Below are 16,472 nucleotides of genomic sequence, written 5' to 3'. Positions count from 1 at the left end.
TGCTGATGATCAAACACAGGATCTCCCCATCGAGCAGCCGCTGCTCGAACAGACTCGTACCCTCTGTGGAATTCACAGTGCCTCGTGCTTGCAGGTTCCTAACGCCCTTCAGAATCACTAAAGCAACCGTAACAGGCCAGCTGCAAAATTTCTGATTTACCCCAAGGCCTCTTTAAAGCAGAAGACAATTATTAAGGGGCTTTTAGCGAATATAAATAGAATTTTCACGCGCTCGGAGGCAACTTTTACACCGCTGGAGTGAGGTAAAGGGCTTTGGTATAAAGAAGAAATAGGTCTGTGGTGCTTAAATAGCAAGTGGTCCATATCTTGGAATGATATCCTACAAAAGCAGTTCACAGTAATAAAATGCGGGTGGATAAAGTCGTATTTCTCCAGCAGTTTCCAGTCTTGGAGCCTTCCACTGCATTAAGGGGAAAAAAGAAAAGTCCCCCCAAGGGCCAGAACAGAGCATAAACAATTGTGACTCATGCCAGAGGGTTCTCAGTCTGGTGAGGTGGGTGGATAAATACAGTTTTCTGATACAGCCCATAGTTCCTGCTGTGCAGAAGTATTTCTCGGTGTTCCTGACGAAGGAAACTGCAGAAGCTGCTGTTGTTTTTTGGATTATTTTTTTTGTTGTGGTTTTTTTTTGTTTTGTTTTTTTGGGTTTTTTTCTCTAATAAAGCAAATGCCTTAAAAAGAGAAGGCGAGATCTATTTCTGGAGGTCTGCAGAAGGTGGAAAGCTACAGGCCCTCTGATAACCCAGCTGTAAGGGCTGAATAACGTGTTCCGCATACACTCAGAATAAAAAAATCAATGGGATTCAAACGCACTCCGTTACGTTGTCGGAGCTGGGTGGATGTTTTTCTGGACGCTGTATCAGCAGCATGAACACCCGGTCGCTTGCGCTGGGGAGCAAAGAGCGGCCCGGAGGTCACTTCTGTGTGCCTTATCAACCCCCTCCTGCCACGGGGCAATTAATTTGATGTGGATTGCTGAAATTTTGAAATAAATGTTCCTCCGGAGATGCCCGTTGGCCGTGGCTCACCCAGGGGGTGCTGACAACTTGGTTACGGATGTTGAGATGCTCAGAGAGGTGATAGGGGTTTTCTGCCTGTGAAGAACATGTCAAGGGGGAGCCACGGGGAAAGGCTCTCAGCAGAACAGAGGGTACTTACCCTGAACTCATTTATTTCACTCCATTTTTCAGTAAATTTGGTGAAAATCTTAAGACTGTTTTGATAACCACGGTGTATTGAGAAGAAAGTTTTGATTTCTGCAGATTTCTTGCTTCGAGGGAAGCTGCTCTATAGGAAAACCTACCGAAGCATATAGGAGTATATTTATCTTGAATCCCTCAAGTCTTCCTGCTTTGTAATTGAGAGCTTTCTCTTCCTAAATGGAAAGCACCGTGCTTCAATCCTTGGAGGACTGGAGGATTGAAACCCTCTTCCAAGTCCCAAGAGGCAGAGGAAAAAAATAGAAAATAGTCTGACCTACATTCAAAAGAATAATTATTGACTTAACGAGTTCCAACCATTTTTTTTTTTTTCAAATTAAAGCTCAGCAAGAACAGACCCACTGCCCTAAAAAAAAAAAAAAAAAAAAAAAGGAAAAGCTCAGTCTTATTCTATGTCAGACGTACACGTGTGCAGTGATCGTATGTAGGTGTATTGAATATCTGTGCGTGCCTGTATCTCCTCAGCAAGGCTTTTTTTTTTTTTTTTTTTTTTTTGTGAGAGGGTGTGAGGTGCCTCGCAGTGTGAGTCTGTGGCCCGCAGTGGCTGCTCTCTCTCGGTCCAGGGGGTGTGTGGCAGGTCTGCACAGCCAGGGCAGCCACAGCCCTGCCCGAGAAGGGCTCGTTTAGCACCTCCCTCGTGTGAGCAGATGGAGTGACCCAGAAATCCAGCAGCTGTGGACTCAGGAGTTTGAGGGTTATACCCACAGTCAGCATCGGAGACACTTCTTGTCCCTGGGATTAACGTCTGAGAAAGAAAGAAAGAAAAAAAAGGCCTTCAAGTGTCAATACTCGAGACTGGAGTTAAAAAGAAAGTAGCAAGGAAAAGCAAGTGCTCTGGGAACTCTTTCCTATATCCTGCCAGAAACTCCCACTGACATCAACATCTCCGTTAGTGTCCCTGGTTCGCAGGAACGTCCTGGCTTGAAGGCACTTTAAAGCTCCTTTCTGACTTCCAAGATTCTACTTTGATCCCAACTCAAGACCCGGGACTATGATACAAAATGTTATTACTGATAGATCTGATCCTGCTGTAGGCCAGACAGATGGATCGGATGGTTTATTACAGCCAGTTCTTAATTCTGATTCTGCAATGAATTAATTGTAACTGATTTTTAATAATAATCCCAGTTAATCAATATATAGAGGGGTTTTATTCCTAAACACTAACCTTGGACAGGAGTTTGTATCCGTCATCTTTCACCTCGAGAAAAAGATCTCACACTCACAGACACTGACTCAGGGAAACTTCCCTCTTCAATACAATATTTAAACAGATGTTTAATTCACCACAGGCTGAAGTTCCTTCCTCGGTTCAGGCTGCCAAGAAGGAAACAGCATCAGACACAAAGCAGAACTATTTCCTGATGATTTCACCGTTGTTACTGGGCTCAGTTTTTAGTCGTGAGCTTGGGTGTTTCACTACACCACAGGTGACTGGAAGTGGCGGTGACTGGGTCAGGATCCACATTTTTACTAATATTTTTACATGCAAATACAGGCAGGTTCATCTCTCCGTCTAGGGAAAATGCTGCACAGTCCGATTGATTTTTATAGTATCTGCCATGCAAAAGGAAGGGAGCAGAGCCAGAACTTAACCCAGCAGCTCCCAGCCAAGACAGACAGACAGCAGTTTGTGTGTCCATACGGAACGAGCGTTGTAAACAGCTATTACCGAGCGTCGGGAAAGGAATGACACGGAAGCTAAGAGAACCACTGAACATTTTCAATCCAGTCTCTACAAAAATAGTCCAGTGCTCAAAAAAGGCTTGTGAATGACAACAAGAGTTTAAGATTCTACTCTATCCCCCCCTGGGGTAGGCAGTGTGCAAAGAAAGGGCTCAGACTTGAGTTTTAGGCAAGTGAGCACATCGTGGGACCCCTCGGAAGATGTAAAGTGTAAGTAATAGCAAAGCGCACCGCAATCACAACCCAGTTTTATCATCATCTCAACGCTGCTGCGGGAGCTAAACCCGGACCCAACTGAGTCGCTGTCCTTAGGCTCCTGGGTGCGTGGCACAAGCCGGGACCAGAGAGCAGAGAGGACCCTGGAGATCGTGACGTGATGGTGTTACCAACGTACCTGCCCTTCCTGCAGCCCCTCGACACCTTCCGAATGAGCCACCACTGGGCCAGGCCATCCACGAGATGTTTAATCCCTTTTTAAGCTATAATGGGCCTGGGCTGAAATAATTCTGCAGGTAAAAGTCATTGTGCAGGCTCAGCTTGGCTCAGACAGAGCACCCCTCATCTGAGGGGAAGTTCTACAGCTAATTAATTCTATTTGAATCAGGAACTGCTAGTCTGGATGAGACCCAAAGCCCATTACTTCAGTGTCACATCCAGGACCAGGTGCTTTAGAGGAAAGTGTGAGGCTCTGCTTCCCAAGTCTGGCCACCCTGTGAGACCAGCTCAGAACCCAAAGCTGGAAGATTCCTGTCACTTGTGGAATTCCTGGTATGAACCATCAGCTCTGACCCGGTTTTCTTGGTCACCAGGTTCAGGAGTTTCCGCTGCCTCAGCACATTGTCATTAAAGGCTGGCAGGGTCCCACCTGGGGTGGGCGAGCCAGCCTGGGGGTCACCAAATAACCCCACGGACCTGGGGGTCACCAAATAACCCCACAGACATGGAGGTCACCAAATAACCCCACGGATCTGGAGGTCACCAAATAACCCCACGGACCTGGGGGTCACCAAATAACCCCACGGACCTGGGGGTCACCAAATAACCCCACAGAACTGGAGGTCACCAAACAACCCCACGGACCTGGGGGTCACCAAATAACCCCACGGACCTGGGGGGGTCACCAAATAACCCCACGGCCCTCACACTTTCTTACAAGCACTTTACACAGGAGAGTATCACTCACCTTGCACGCACCCAGTTCTTTTAAAGACTGACTGCTTGCCTAGCCTGGCTTATCCCACTCGATCTTTTTTGAGTACCAGGGTAGAACAGGTATTTTTCATTCTATAAATTTCCACAAATCCACATATTTAACAGTTCGTACTAGCTGGTGAAAACTCTTGGAGGACACTCTGTGTAAGCTTTGTAGACTGGCTGTTTTAAACAATTTTTCCTGCTTGCTGTTATCTGTTACTAACGAGCTGGAAAATAGCACATCATCATTATTTGATTCCATCACATCATTCTTGATTCTTTCTGAACTCCAGTGAGAAATATTTATTTAAAATTTCTGGCTTTTTCTGTATACTTCTGAACGGCGTTATTCTCTCCATCTATTAAAAGTCCCGGACTGTTATTAGGTTTTCTTTTCTCTAAATGCAATTTAAAATATACCGTGTTTTGTCCTTAAAACTGACAGCCAGGAAATTTTGCCTTAAATCGCCTTTTTTCCTTCTGTATTTCATGCACTTCATAAAACTAATTCATATTAATTGCTCTCAATCCCTCCATCTCCTCATTTCTATTTGTTACATATCGCTTTTTTGTTCTAATCGCTGTCTTTGCACTGAGTCTGTGCCAGATGGACTCTCTTGAAGGAGGAATTATGGCTCTTTGGCAACTTAATGCAGTCTTTTTACAGACTCATCCACGTTAATTTGTGTCTTTCCATGCGAAATCTTTTGCTGTCAGTTTTGACTCACAGTTCCCTTCATCTCTGGGCAATCAGTCTTGCGGCAGCACATCACAGGGGGGGCGTGTTCCCAGCTGGGACCGTCCTGCCTTCTCCTGTACTGAATGTCACCAGGCCAGAGGTGCTCCTTGCCACCCCCCTGGCACCTCGAGGATGTCTCCACGCCCCCCAGTAACCGTCCCTGGGGTCGGCCGTGCTTGGTGTAAGCTGCGAGCAGCACTCCCACCGTGTGAGATGGAAATCCCCACGTTCAGTCTGCTTCATGGCCGCTGTCTGCCGAACCAGGGGTAAGCAAGCACGTAACCGTATTTCGCCCCAAACCCTCCTGAGCAGATGTTAATCTTTCCTCTCTCCTCAGCCAGCAGAGACTTCCAGCCCACGTCCCCATCCCTGTCCCCCTTCCCGTCCCCACCGGCTGCCTGGGGCCTGGTGAAGGTTTTGTTGGTTCTCAACTTCCCTCCTGTGTCACGGAAGGTGCCGGGCGGGCGGAGGGGACCCACCAGGCAAAGGCAAAGAGGCAGCAGAACCGCAGGGACAACACCACTGAGCACCGAGTCCCTCCCTCCACTGTCATCTCCAAGCTCCGGGAAGCTCCTGTCCAGACTCCCCTGCTGCCCCTTCTTCCCTTTCTCGGTTTCCTTCTCTTCCTTTATTCCCTGGAGGGGAGAATCCTGAGTTTTCTGCACCTCCTTTCCAAATGTGTTTTGGAGCACGAGCCAAAGTGGTTCTCCTCTGACTGCCAGGAAATGGCAGCTGGGATGAAAGATGATATTATGGAAAGCAAACTGATGAAAAAGCAGATATAGATACACATATATGTACACGTATCTTTTATATGTGCACTTCTATATATATGTATCTCCCCCAAGTGATTCAGGAATAGCAGACACCGAAAGGGCTAGTGGAAACAGTAATCAGAGATGTATTGACAAGCCTGGAAGCCTGGCTCCTGCCATCAAGTGTTTGTTTTCAGGAACTAGAAGGCGTGGTGTGAATTGTGCAGCCAGCATTCGGCACGAAGCAGGCGGCATTTCAAAAATGCTTCCGGTCCACCGGGGTGAAAGCAAGCTCCAGGAACAGAGCTCCGAGCCGGCAGCTCCTCGGTTAGTCATTCCTTGGCAACTTCACCTCAGAAACTTGATCTCCGTGTCCCAGTTTCCCCCGTCCGTACGCAGATAATAATCCCTCATCCACCTCTAAAAGGAGGCGGTGGGGTTGATCAGTCGATGCACGACGGGCTGGTTTCCGAGGCACAGACCCTTAACGAGACGAGCTGTCCATGGGAGTTACTAATGAGTCTCAGAGCATCCCCTCCACACTAGCACCACCATTCCTTCCCTTCGTGCGAGGTCAGGGGGGGTGGTTTGACACTTGTGCTGTTTAACGTGACACCCGGCATAGAAAAGGCTGAAAATCGAGGCTCTGAGTTATATTCTCTGTCGGCGTGGCACAAGAATGGCAAATCCTCTGCTGTCTCTTCAGCCCTATCTATTTTGTTTGACTTTATAAAATGTCCCTGAAGGACTGAAAACTATAGTGAGCTGTCCACTTCGTTATTTTGAGCGTTTTAAACAACCCTTCTGCTTTGTTTTGCAACAACTCTTCCCTGCTCAGAGGGACAACAGTCTTTATTTAAAAAAAATAAAAATCTTTATAACTTTTTTGCATGTTTGGGAGAGGTCAGACAAGCCAGAGTTCAAAGTGCTGGAGATCAGACCCTCGTGACACTGGTGGCTTGGGAGTTATGCATATCAATGATTATTGCTTCTTCCAAAGCCCTTCCCTTCGGGCTGACAGAAAGGAGACATTTCATAGCTCTGTGGTTAGAATAAAGAGTTCATACAGGCACGACGGGCAGACAGAGGGTATTATTCAGAGCTGTAAGAACCGAACAGTATGCAAAGGACTGTCATTAATTGGAACTATCCAGCAGAAATGTGGACGTAATTATTTAAAGGACTAACTCTCGACAGATGGACTTAGTCATGGCCAACGCATAGCATAACTATCTAAAGAGGAAAAATGCAAATGCCCTAGAAGGGAAACACTATTTTGAAGGATGCAGAAAGCCTCTGGCTGCTGGGTAGCAGAATGATTCCTTCCATCCACGGAGAGCCTGAAGAGTAGCATCCTCAACGTTTTTCTTCCAACGTCTGCTCACCCTGTGCTCTGTGCCTGCCCACGATGGTGACGGAGGGTGCTGTGAGTACAAGGCAGAGGGTGGGGACCTCCCTTGAGGCTCCTCATGAGGCAGCTTGAGGGGAGCCGAGACGCGGTGGCCCGGGGGGCCCCAGAAGCACACGGCTGAGCTGGGTGGGGAGGCAGACACGAGCGAGCACTTGGGGATTTGCGTAACGGTCCTCCTGTTCCTGACAGCCATGTGAGCAGATGGCATCACCCTGAAGATCCTCCCCTTGGCCGTCAGATGTCTTAGATCCAGTGGGATGGGGAGAGAAGCGGCAGAGACAGCTAGACAAGCTCTCAGCTGAGGGGTGCTTCAGGGAAAGGTGGTACTTCACCTTCTCGCAACGAGGAGTTCCAATTCATGAGCAGATGGCTCTGCTAGATCCCTCCGTGTTCTCAGTATTCATAAGCGGGCTGAGGAAATCACGATTTTAATCCAAAAGCTTTCCATCACCAGCTGAAGTCCTGCGGCTAACGATAAAAAGGAAGGACAGTTTTATAACCAAGAATATCTTCCTTCCCTCATCAAGCTGCTGATCCACATGAACAATTTTGTACACGACGAGTTCCATAAGCTCATATCTTTTTAGTGTGGATTGTGGGATCCCCAGTTCAAAATAGGATACTCCTGGCCAGACGTTACTCCATGCTAAGAGTAGCCCTGCAGCTGCCCCTGCCCTCTGGGCACCGTGTGCTTCAGGTTGCCCTCGGCCCTCTGGAAGATGTGGGCTCCCGCACGCTTGGCGAGCTAGCTTGGGACGGAGATTTGTACGTGAGGAGGGACGACGGCAGAGCAGAGAGGCAGGAATCAAACGGAGCACACCAAACCTCACCCCGGCAGGTCGGTGCCTTCCTTCACCTCTGCCACGCTCTCACCAGTACCGTAGTGCCTCTTGTTGTAGCGCCCAAACAAGGGAGGAAAATCCTGATGATGCTGAGTGGTGAGAGCCTGAACGTATAGAAGAAGTAGCACTGCCTAAAGGTTAAACCAGCAACAGGGAGGCAAGCCTGGTTTCATTACTGTTTATGCTGCAACATAAGCAAGTCACTTGATTTCTTCAGAACAGCCTCCCACTTCCTGTGAGCCAAGTGTTCTTCCTTCCAACCCACTTGCTGCTATATATAATCTCAGCGCTGTCTACCTTTTTTGCAGTCCAATCTGGGAGTCATGCTTCCCAGAAATCATGAGATGGCATTCGAAATTGTGCAGGTTCTTGGAAAAGCATGGTTTGAGTGCCTACTCATGGCTGCTTGCTTTCTGATCCTTTACAGGTCACAGGGTCGCTTATATGTCTGCTGGCATGGAAGAAAAATGGAAAAAAAAAAATCTATAAACAAGAAGTGTGGCTTGTAAAAATAACATTTGGCCTCTGTGTGTCAGATATATCATTAGGAAAATCAGTTTATCTGTCTTCTCGTTGAAGGAAGATAAGCAAATTTGCCTTCTGCCATCTGCTTCCTCCCTACTTTCAGTGAAGAGTTAACCAACCAGCTAGTCAACAAGAGGCAAAATCACAGATAAATCTGACTGTACGCTAGCAGTAAAAGAATGCTTTGGAGCAGCAGCCTCCTCATCTATTATGTAATAGCAAAGTTAATTTCTCTAGAAATTTAGTCTTGAGCAGAGATCTGTCACCAGGGATTGATCACTGCAGGGGTTGCAGCCACGTCTGGGATGAAACTGGGCAGCTCATCCGTGCGCCCAGCACATCCCACCCGTGAAGGGCAGGTGCTGGCCCCTTTCACCAAACTGTTGTGGGACTGGGATTCAGAGAACCCCATCAACCGGATGATTTGTCACATTTCCTGGGCCAAACCAGCAACATCAATCCTTTGCTTCCCAGGACAGGAACAAAAAAGAACGACACGATCAGCTGGAACAGGAAAAAGAGGCAAAGGGGACTCAGCAGCTCGCACCACGACACGATGCTTCCGCGTGCCCCACGCTGACTGCTGAGGACCCCCAGACTAATTACAAACAGCTTCTGATCCGCTCTCACCTTTCCCATGACTCCTGCCTGCTTATTTCTCCCTGGGCAGATGTCTAGAGTTACTCCTACCTGCATCTACTGACCTGTCCATCTTGGTTCGGTGGCCTCCGTTAGACTGTATCTGACCCTTTGCACTCTTCAGACGAAATTCTTATTTTCTTATAATCCATCTTTTTAACCAAAGACAGTATTCTCTTCTGGGGTGTGTAGGTAATTCCACGTTTGCCAACTAGAGTCTGCTTCACAGAACCAAAGAATCCACCACAGCAGGTCACCTGAGCACTACTACTACTCCTACCAGTAGAGTGCACTAATACTGAAAAAAGTGGCAAAGGATGGGAAAATGTAGATCAAGCAGTGGAATTTCTAGGAGGATTTCAACATAAGACGTTGTATTTATCTAGGATTTTCATAAGAATTATGTGACTAAACGTTGACTTGCTTATGCATAAAAAAAGTAGAAAAGATTGCCTTTTGTTAGGGGGAAAAACTGAGTCGTGGAGCTGGGGAAAGTCTTACCTGGAATCATGAGCAAAGGTGGGGCAGAGCGAGCACCACGGGTGCCCATTCATAAATGTCACCAGCTCCTGCGGAGAGGACGGGACTCGAACTCTGTAAAACAAGCAAACAAACTCCAGCACACTAGAGGTGGAACCAAACAGATGGGAGAGCAAGGGCCAGAGTCTCCCCCACTCCAGCAAAGTGCAGCATCTGCTGCACGGAACAGGGCTGCTAATGCCTCGTTACACAAAATGTGGGTGATAGCTCAAGTGGATGCAGTTAAAAATCTAAATAAATATATGCATCATCTCTCAATGGTTCTCCTCTGACAATCCCTTCTAGTGACCCCAAAATTTTTTGCTGTTGTAGCTTCCCTCAGACTCTCAGACAGCTTCTGACCTTGTTTATTCTTTAGTTTTAGAAACGTCACTGTCTGTATTTTAAGCTGCTTTAAAAACAACTTCCCCTTTCACGGTGCCTTCTATACAGTTTTCCATCCTTCCCCACTGCTTAGCAATTTAGAAATGTTTCCATCACGAAGAAAAGCTGAAATCGCAATGTTTGTTTTTAAGAGCGGTATTCACAAATTCAGAGGAAAAAAAAAAAAAAAGAAGATATTTCGTCATATGAAACTCTCATCACACAGAAATTCTTGTCGTTTCAGCTGAACCTCCACGAACATCTGCATCCTAAAGCTTCTGTTCAATGAGCGGGTCCGTGCTCACGCAACAAGTGTGCGGCGCCGAGGCCCGCTCAGGAAATGTCTGAGTGTACCTCGTGCAAGTGGGGGAGGCCGCAGGCCCCCCCCGTTTCATGGCTAGCAGTTCTGCTTCCTCGTCAGCCCATCCTGAAGGTTTCCAGCTCAGCTCTGACCCCCCCGAGCCCAGCACACCCGCTCTGGCTGGGGTCAGGGTGGCTGCTGTGACCCACACGGGTGGGCTCGCGCCTGGTCCAGCGGCCACTGGGCTCCTGGGTCCCCGTCAAGGCCACCAAAGTTGGTTCTGCCTGGGCTGAACTGTTGCACTGAAACATCCTGGGGTGACAGCGGCAGAACGTGATAGAAGGTCCAACTGACCCATCAGGATGGTGCGTTGGGGCCCTGGTGATCACGCGGGGACAACGTGGGTCTTTCAGGTGTCTTTTGTCCCTGCGTAAGGGACCCCAATATCCTCTGGCCTTCGCTGCCTACAGAAGGGAAGAGGAGCACCAGCACGGGGCTGTAAGGTGTCAGGGATCCAGGCTGGGCTGTGTGGAAGAACAAACGGTCGGTCCTGAGCTATGAAGCAACAGGGTCAGAGGTACCTTCCCTTGTGAAGGTGAAGTTCAGCGACCACGAGGAGCGGAGGCGGGGATGAGAGGGACCCGTGTGCTCAAGCCAGCACTGTTGTTCAAATGCTGACTCTGCCAGTTCCTCGGGGCACGACGTGGGATGAATCACCTCCTCCCGTGTACCACTCACCCCTCCGCAAAGGGCAGGCATGAGATCTCTGCTCTCAAAATAGAGAGAAGCTGCTACGCCCTTGTGATTCACCGCGGGTGATCGGTATCTTCATATGCTCAGTGACACTAAGTCCCGCCTAAAGGAAGGTGATGCTTAACGCACAGGAATGGCTACGGGACAGGAGGGGGCATGTTATTAATGAACCGATGGTGAAAGGGATTGTGAGGAAGTATCACCTGGCACAGAAGAGTCCCAAAGAATTTCCTCTTTCGTTTAAAGGGGAAATTAAAACTAGAGGCGCCAACTTAGATCAAGAGAGTGGAAGGGAGGCTCTTCAAATCGGAACAGACCAGGTGCTTGCTACAGGGTAGAGCAATGAGGGTGCCAGCTAGAAGGGAACTGGATAAGAAGGATTGTGAACATATTTACAGCCATCTGGCACCCTCTAATTATCCAAATGACGAGGCTGCCTGAGTGCTCACCAAAATGTGGAGAGTGAGGGAAGGAAGGAGTTTGTTTGGGCAGAGGATCTTGAGCGCTTCATGCTTTCAACGTATGTTTTTTGGAAATGTTTTATATCACTTACAAGATTATTTATATTACTGGAGATGTAGGGAAATGATACCAGAAGGAAATGGAAGGGCTACTCCTTCTGGAGTTTTCCTTCCAGGTTTCTAAAACTCAAGTCAAAGGAAAGAAAAGATGGAAAAGATACCGTTTCCTGAGAGGCAGCATCAGGGAGCAGGAACGAATCAGGAAAGCTGGATTCCTTCTCATCCGCACCACTGATATGTTGTTGGTATTATCTGAAGCCTTGCAATTTTTAGTGGGAAATCTGCAACAGCTGGAATCATGTTATTTAGGAAAAAAAAAAAAAAAAAAAAAATTTAAAAAATCCCAGGTTCTAGAACGAGAGAGTAAACATTTTAAAACAAGGTAGAGGTGTTTACTCAAAAAGTAAGAAGGAAATGTAAAAGTTTATGTTTCCGAGCACCAGTATAACGCTTTTATTGGCCCTATTCATGATTTTTTAATCTCTGAATTTACCAGAATAACAGTTGTGTTATCTTTAAATTACTCTGCTTTGTTGTGCTTTAGGTGAACGGGGAGTTTTGACTCATTTTCTTGGTTTCATCACTGTCCAGCTGTGAGGGCATGAGTAAGAGCTTTCTGCTCATCTCCTTCTTTAGAATGATACTAACCTTTCTCTCCTACGTGTTGAGTCTCAATTTTAGTGCTCGGCAGAAATGCAAGCACTGTGATTCTTGCACTGCAACTACAGTATATGAACATCCCTTCGCTTGACGGGACTGAATGATAAAAAACAATCGTTTACTGTGAAATCTTGGGATGTTTTTCTCTTCTTTCTGATCTGGGAGATATCATCGGGTCAAATACTGTGGTGTGGTATTTTTAAAGGCTGAATAATTTTACGACCACTAATAACATCTGCTGTTGCGCCTTTTAAGAGAAGGGTAATCAAATTTCATGCTTCAGGGTACTAAAGTGATCTCAGCAAGTGTCAAAACCGGCTCTGTGTTTTATGCCTCTATCAGGAGCTAAACTGTACTGGGCTGACTGGTCTCCTAGTCTCAGTCATTTAGGAACTGACTTCAGTGACAAATTATTTGTCCCAGCATGGTAAAAAGCAAGGCACTAGATTTAAGATTTGACATTCACCGTTGCGCACATACCAGGGCAAAAGAGAGGCCGTGCCCTCTAAATAATAATCTGGAGGGAGACGAGTCCACGTTACCTAGAGCACAGCGTCGGTGACGTTAAACCACTACAAGTGGTTGCCCTGTCAGCAGCATTTTATTGTCATGGGATCTAATCACCCAAGGGTTCGGCTTCTGCCCCTTGCAGGAACTCGCTGGCATGAACAGGACTGGGGTTTTAGCCATTTGTAAACAGGCACTGGAGGAACAAGGATTTAATCTGAATTCAATATCCAGCACAGAAATAAAAGATGACCGTTAGCTAAATAGTGCTCAACGACTCTAAGAGGGAACAAGAGGTCTGAGGACAGCGTGTTACACGGGTGGAAGAAAGCCATTTGCTTTGGCAAGAAAACAAGAGAGCGTCATGGTCAAATGTTTTGAAGGAGACGTCAAAGCAAGGCTTCACTGCGCCTGCCCTCACGCAGCACCTGGTGTGAGACAAAAACACCATGTTCAGACCGCTGATTTTTTTTGCGTTTTCTACCTTTGATTTCTTCCTACACTTAACTAAATTGCTTTTCACTTTCCTACCTACGTGCTCTTAATATTCCTAGCGAGCCACAACTTCTATAGAGCGTTTTAAGTCTCAAAGTCTAATCCCTGTCATTATATCCTTTAGTGCAGGAGTTCTCATTTTTAAATGCACTTGCATAGTTTGAATAAGTTCTTGGCTGTTGCAATGGAGGTGTGTGGATTTGTTTCCTCTCCTTTCTGTCACAGTTCCTTCCTTGCCTTCTGGCAAGTTTACCTTCTCTTTTTTTTGGTCGTTTATGGGATTCTGCCCGAAATGCTGAGCCCAAAGCGTTTCCATTTCCTCAATATTGACTTGAACTTTTTTACTCATTTTCAAAAATTAAGAATAATTTTCATTTTTTCATTCACTTGATTAATTCTCCGTTCATTCCATCTTTGTGTCCAGTCAGTATCAACTTTCAAACGAAATCAGATTGTATTACAGTTATTTACCTTCTTCTGCTGTGAGGCCTCCAAAGAAATCTGCGTGAGCTGATCACGTACCGATATTTCTGGTTAACGAGCTGATCTCAGTATTTCTCTTCAATTCCCTGATGATGATACGTCTGCCTCTACACGTTGCCTCCCTTGCCATGCTCTTACCAAGACTTTTCATCCTGGGTCTGTGCGATGCTGCCCAGCGAGGATCTGGCTGGCAGCCACAGCTCCCGAGCACCGCAGCCACAAAGTAAATCAGAATTTGTCGTAGTGACCGATAATGGTTCAGTCAAGAGAGAAGGGTCAGTCTCCCTCCGTTGGTATTAGAGGGAGCCCTGGATTAAAGACGTCTCACCTGGGGGGATAATCTGGTGTGTCCTACATCCGAGTCTGTTACAGAGGAAGAGAATTCATGGGAACTGTGACTGCTCGTACAGAGGTTCGTGCCTAAACCACTAAACTATTTTCCTCGGTCCATAAAGAAGCTGATGGTGCCTCCTGGATCAGACATGAACAAAAGCTGGGAGATGTGTCCAAGAAAGGTAGGAAGAGTCCTTCTACAAGCAGCACCACAGACCGTCAGTGTGGTGACACACGCAGGAACCAGACACCTGAGGAATGTTCTGTGAGATAAAGGAGACCTGAAGGCGAAGGGCTCACTTCTATCCCGGGGCGCCGTGCCATCGCCTTGTTGGCCTGCAGTCGCTCTGGGCCGGGTCTGGCAGCCCAGCTCAGCCAAACCAGGACTAGCACATTACAAGCTTTGCCGTGCCAGACGTTCGGCGTGAGACGCAGCCGCTCTCTGGTTTCACCAGCCCGCCCCAGGAGAGGCAGGTTCCGTGCCCCGGCGACACCCGGCCCTCGCGGGGTGAAGTGACTGAGGGAGAGCAACAGCCCAACTGCTTGTGAGAGCTCGGGCGGCAAAGTTATGGCAGGCTAAATACTCTTTTTTGCTTTCTAGGGGAGCTGGATGTGTGTGTTTTAGTGCTGAAAACTTTGCCCCCAGCCTGACTTCCCTCTTTGCCCTCCCTGCATGAAGTTTATTGGAAGGTGAATGAAAAGTTGTCTTGCTCTGCCCTCTTATGATAGTATCATATTTCCAGCTGGTTTTCATGAGGTATGTCCTGTCTGCAGCTACAAGGAAGACTTTTAGCTTAAAATATAATAAAATAACTTAAAATAACTGTACAGATTCTAAGGTCTAAGTGACCATATTCAACAGTATTGATTTTAAGTATTGAGATATTTTTTTATCGCTCGTTTTTTTTTTTCTTCTCCTTTTTTCAAATTTTCTTTTTAATGAAGTATTCGAATGTTTTACAACAGTGTGACTACACGGTAAAAACTGAAGTATTGCAGATGCGTAAGGTAAATCCAGAGAGTGAAGTGCAGCAGAGGTCAGCCCCAGCTGCCCCCAAACCCCTCACTCCGAGGGTTTCTAATCCTATTCCGTCCCAGGATTAAATCAACCCCGTCAACCTGCAGGGCATGCACAAAGTTTGACGGCAAATATCTGCAAACAATCCGGTCTTAGATGAATCAAATCGTGTGTCTTGTTCTTACAAACAGAATGCTCTAGAATAACATTTGCCTCTGCGGAATAAAAGGAGGATAAAAATATTAGAAAGTTATAAAATAATAAAGGGAAACCTTGCGACTTCTGACATCCCCTCATTCATCATTTTTAAACAGTATGTGCAGAACTGAATCTCATGTCCGGTACGTACATTCCTGGTACAAAAAAAAAAAAAAAAAGGGTGGTCTGTGATGTTATTTAGAGCTCGTGTACTCATCAGAGAGATTGCAGAAGACAGTGACGATATTGCAGCGCTGTGCTAACGTCCCAAGGCGGTCCGTTTTCCATTGTCCTCTCACACAAAACCGGGAATACAAGCAGTCCATCCATTGTGTAAAACACGTCGGGGGTCAAAGGAAATGGGTTGCAGCATGACTTCAGGCCTGGAATTTTACGATGAAAATGCCCAACTATATGAACCGAAATGGAAAGCCTATTCACACGAGACACCGACGGGCGCACGGGAACGCGTGTGGCAACCCTTGTGTTGCAATTGTCCACTCGCTGGTTTTAACCTATCATTTTCTTGTTTTAATTCAACTCAGCAGTCAGTAAATAAATGAACCACGCTCCAGCATCTCCACAGGGTTTTCTGGGGCTTCGGATACACTGAAATACTTTTGGGGGTGCTGGGGTGCCAGTGTCCGTTTAAAACGCCTGTGGTAGAGTCGCTGGTCTGCACTGAACCATTTATCTGCTCTTCCCAAAGTGAAGGAACCCACACACCGCCAAACGATCATGCTTAGAGAGCTGGGAGAGTTTTCCTATTTCCTTTCTATTTTTTGTTCTGTTTTTTGCATTTCCCAGGTCCAGCTAGGGCTGTCACTGAGTGCCAGGCAGCCTCTCTCGGTGGTATTGATTTTGTGAATATCCTAATGATTATAACCTTGATTTTTGGAATATCCTAATAATTATAACCTTGATTTTGGGAATATCCTAATAATTATAACCGTGATTTTGGGAATATCCTAATGATTATAACCTTGATTTTTGGAATATCCTAATAATTATAACCTTGATTTTGGGAATATCCTAATGATTATAACCTTGATTTTGTGAATATCATAATAATTATAACCTTGATTTTTGGAATATCCTAATGATTATAACCTTGATTTTGGGAATATCCTAATAATTATAACCTTGATTTTGTGAATATCATAATAATTATAACCTTGATTTTTGGAATATCCTAATGATTATAACCTTGATTTTGGGAATATCCTAATGATTATAACCTTGATTTTTGGAATACCCTAATGATTATA

At 46.4% G+C, this 16,472-nt stretch overlaps 1 long non-coding RNA gene across 2 annotated transcripts; it reads right to left on the bottom strand.

Annotated features, from left to right (window-relative positions):
* Nucleotides 1-1,752: 1,752 nt before the first annotated feature.
* On the bottom strand, nt 1,753-16,213 carry LOC141971684 (uncharacterized). Of its 2 annotated transcripts, XR_012635304.1 has the most exons (6): nt 13,644-16,213; nt 11,672-11,800; nt 9,534-9,626; nt 4,111-8,316; nt 2,410-2,558; nt 1,753-1,986 (listed from the first exon to the last, which is right to left on the bottom strand). It is a non-coding gene; the product is annotated as an uncharacterized LOC141971684 (long non-coding RNA). The 2 variants fall into 2 exon arrangements; XR_012635303.1 differs by having other exon boundaries at nt 4,111-9,626.
* Nucleotides 16,214-16,472: the final 259 nt, after the last annotated feature.

Source organism: Athene noctua, chromosome 29, assembly GCF_965140245.1.
Source record: "Athene noctua chromosome 29, bAthNoc1.hap1.1, whole genome shotgun sequence".
Taxonomy (NCBI): Eukaryota; Metazoa; Chordata; class Aves; order Strigiformes; family Strigidae; genus Athene; species Athene noctua.
This window is presented reverse-complemented; position numbering and strand designations above follow the sequence as displayed.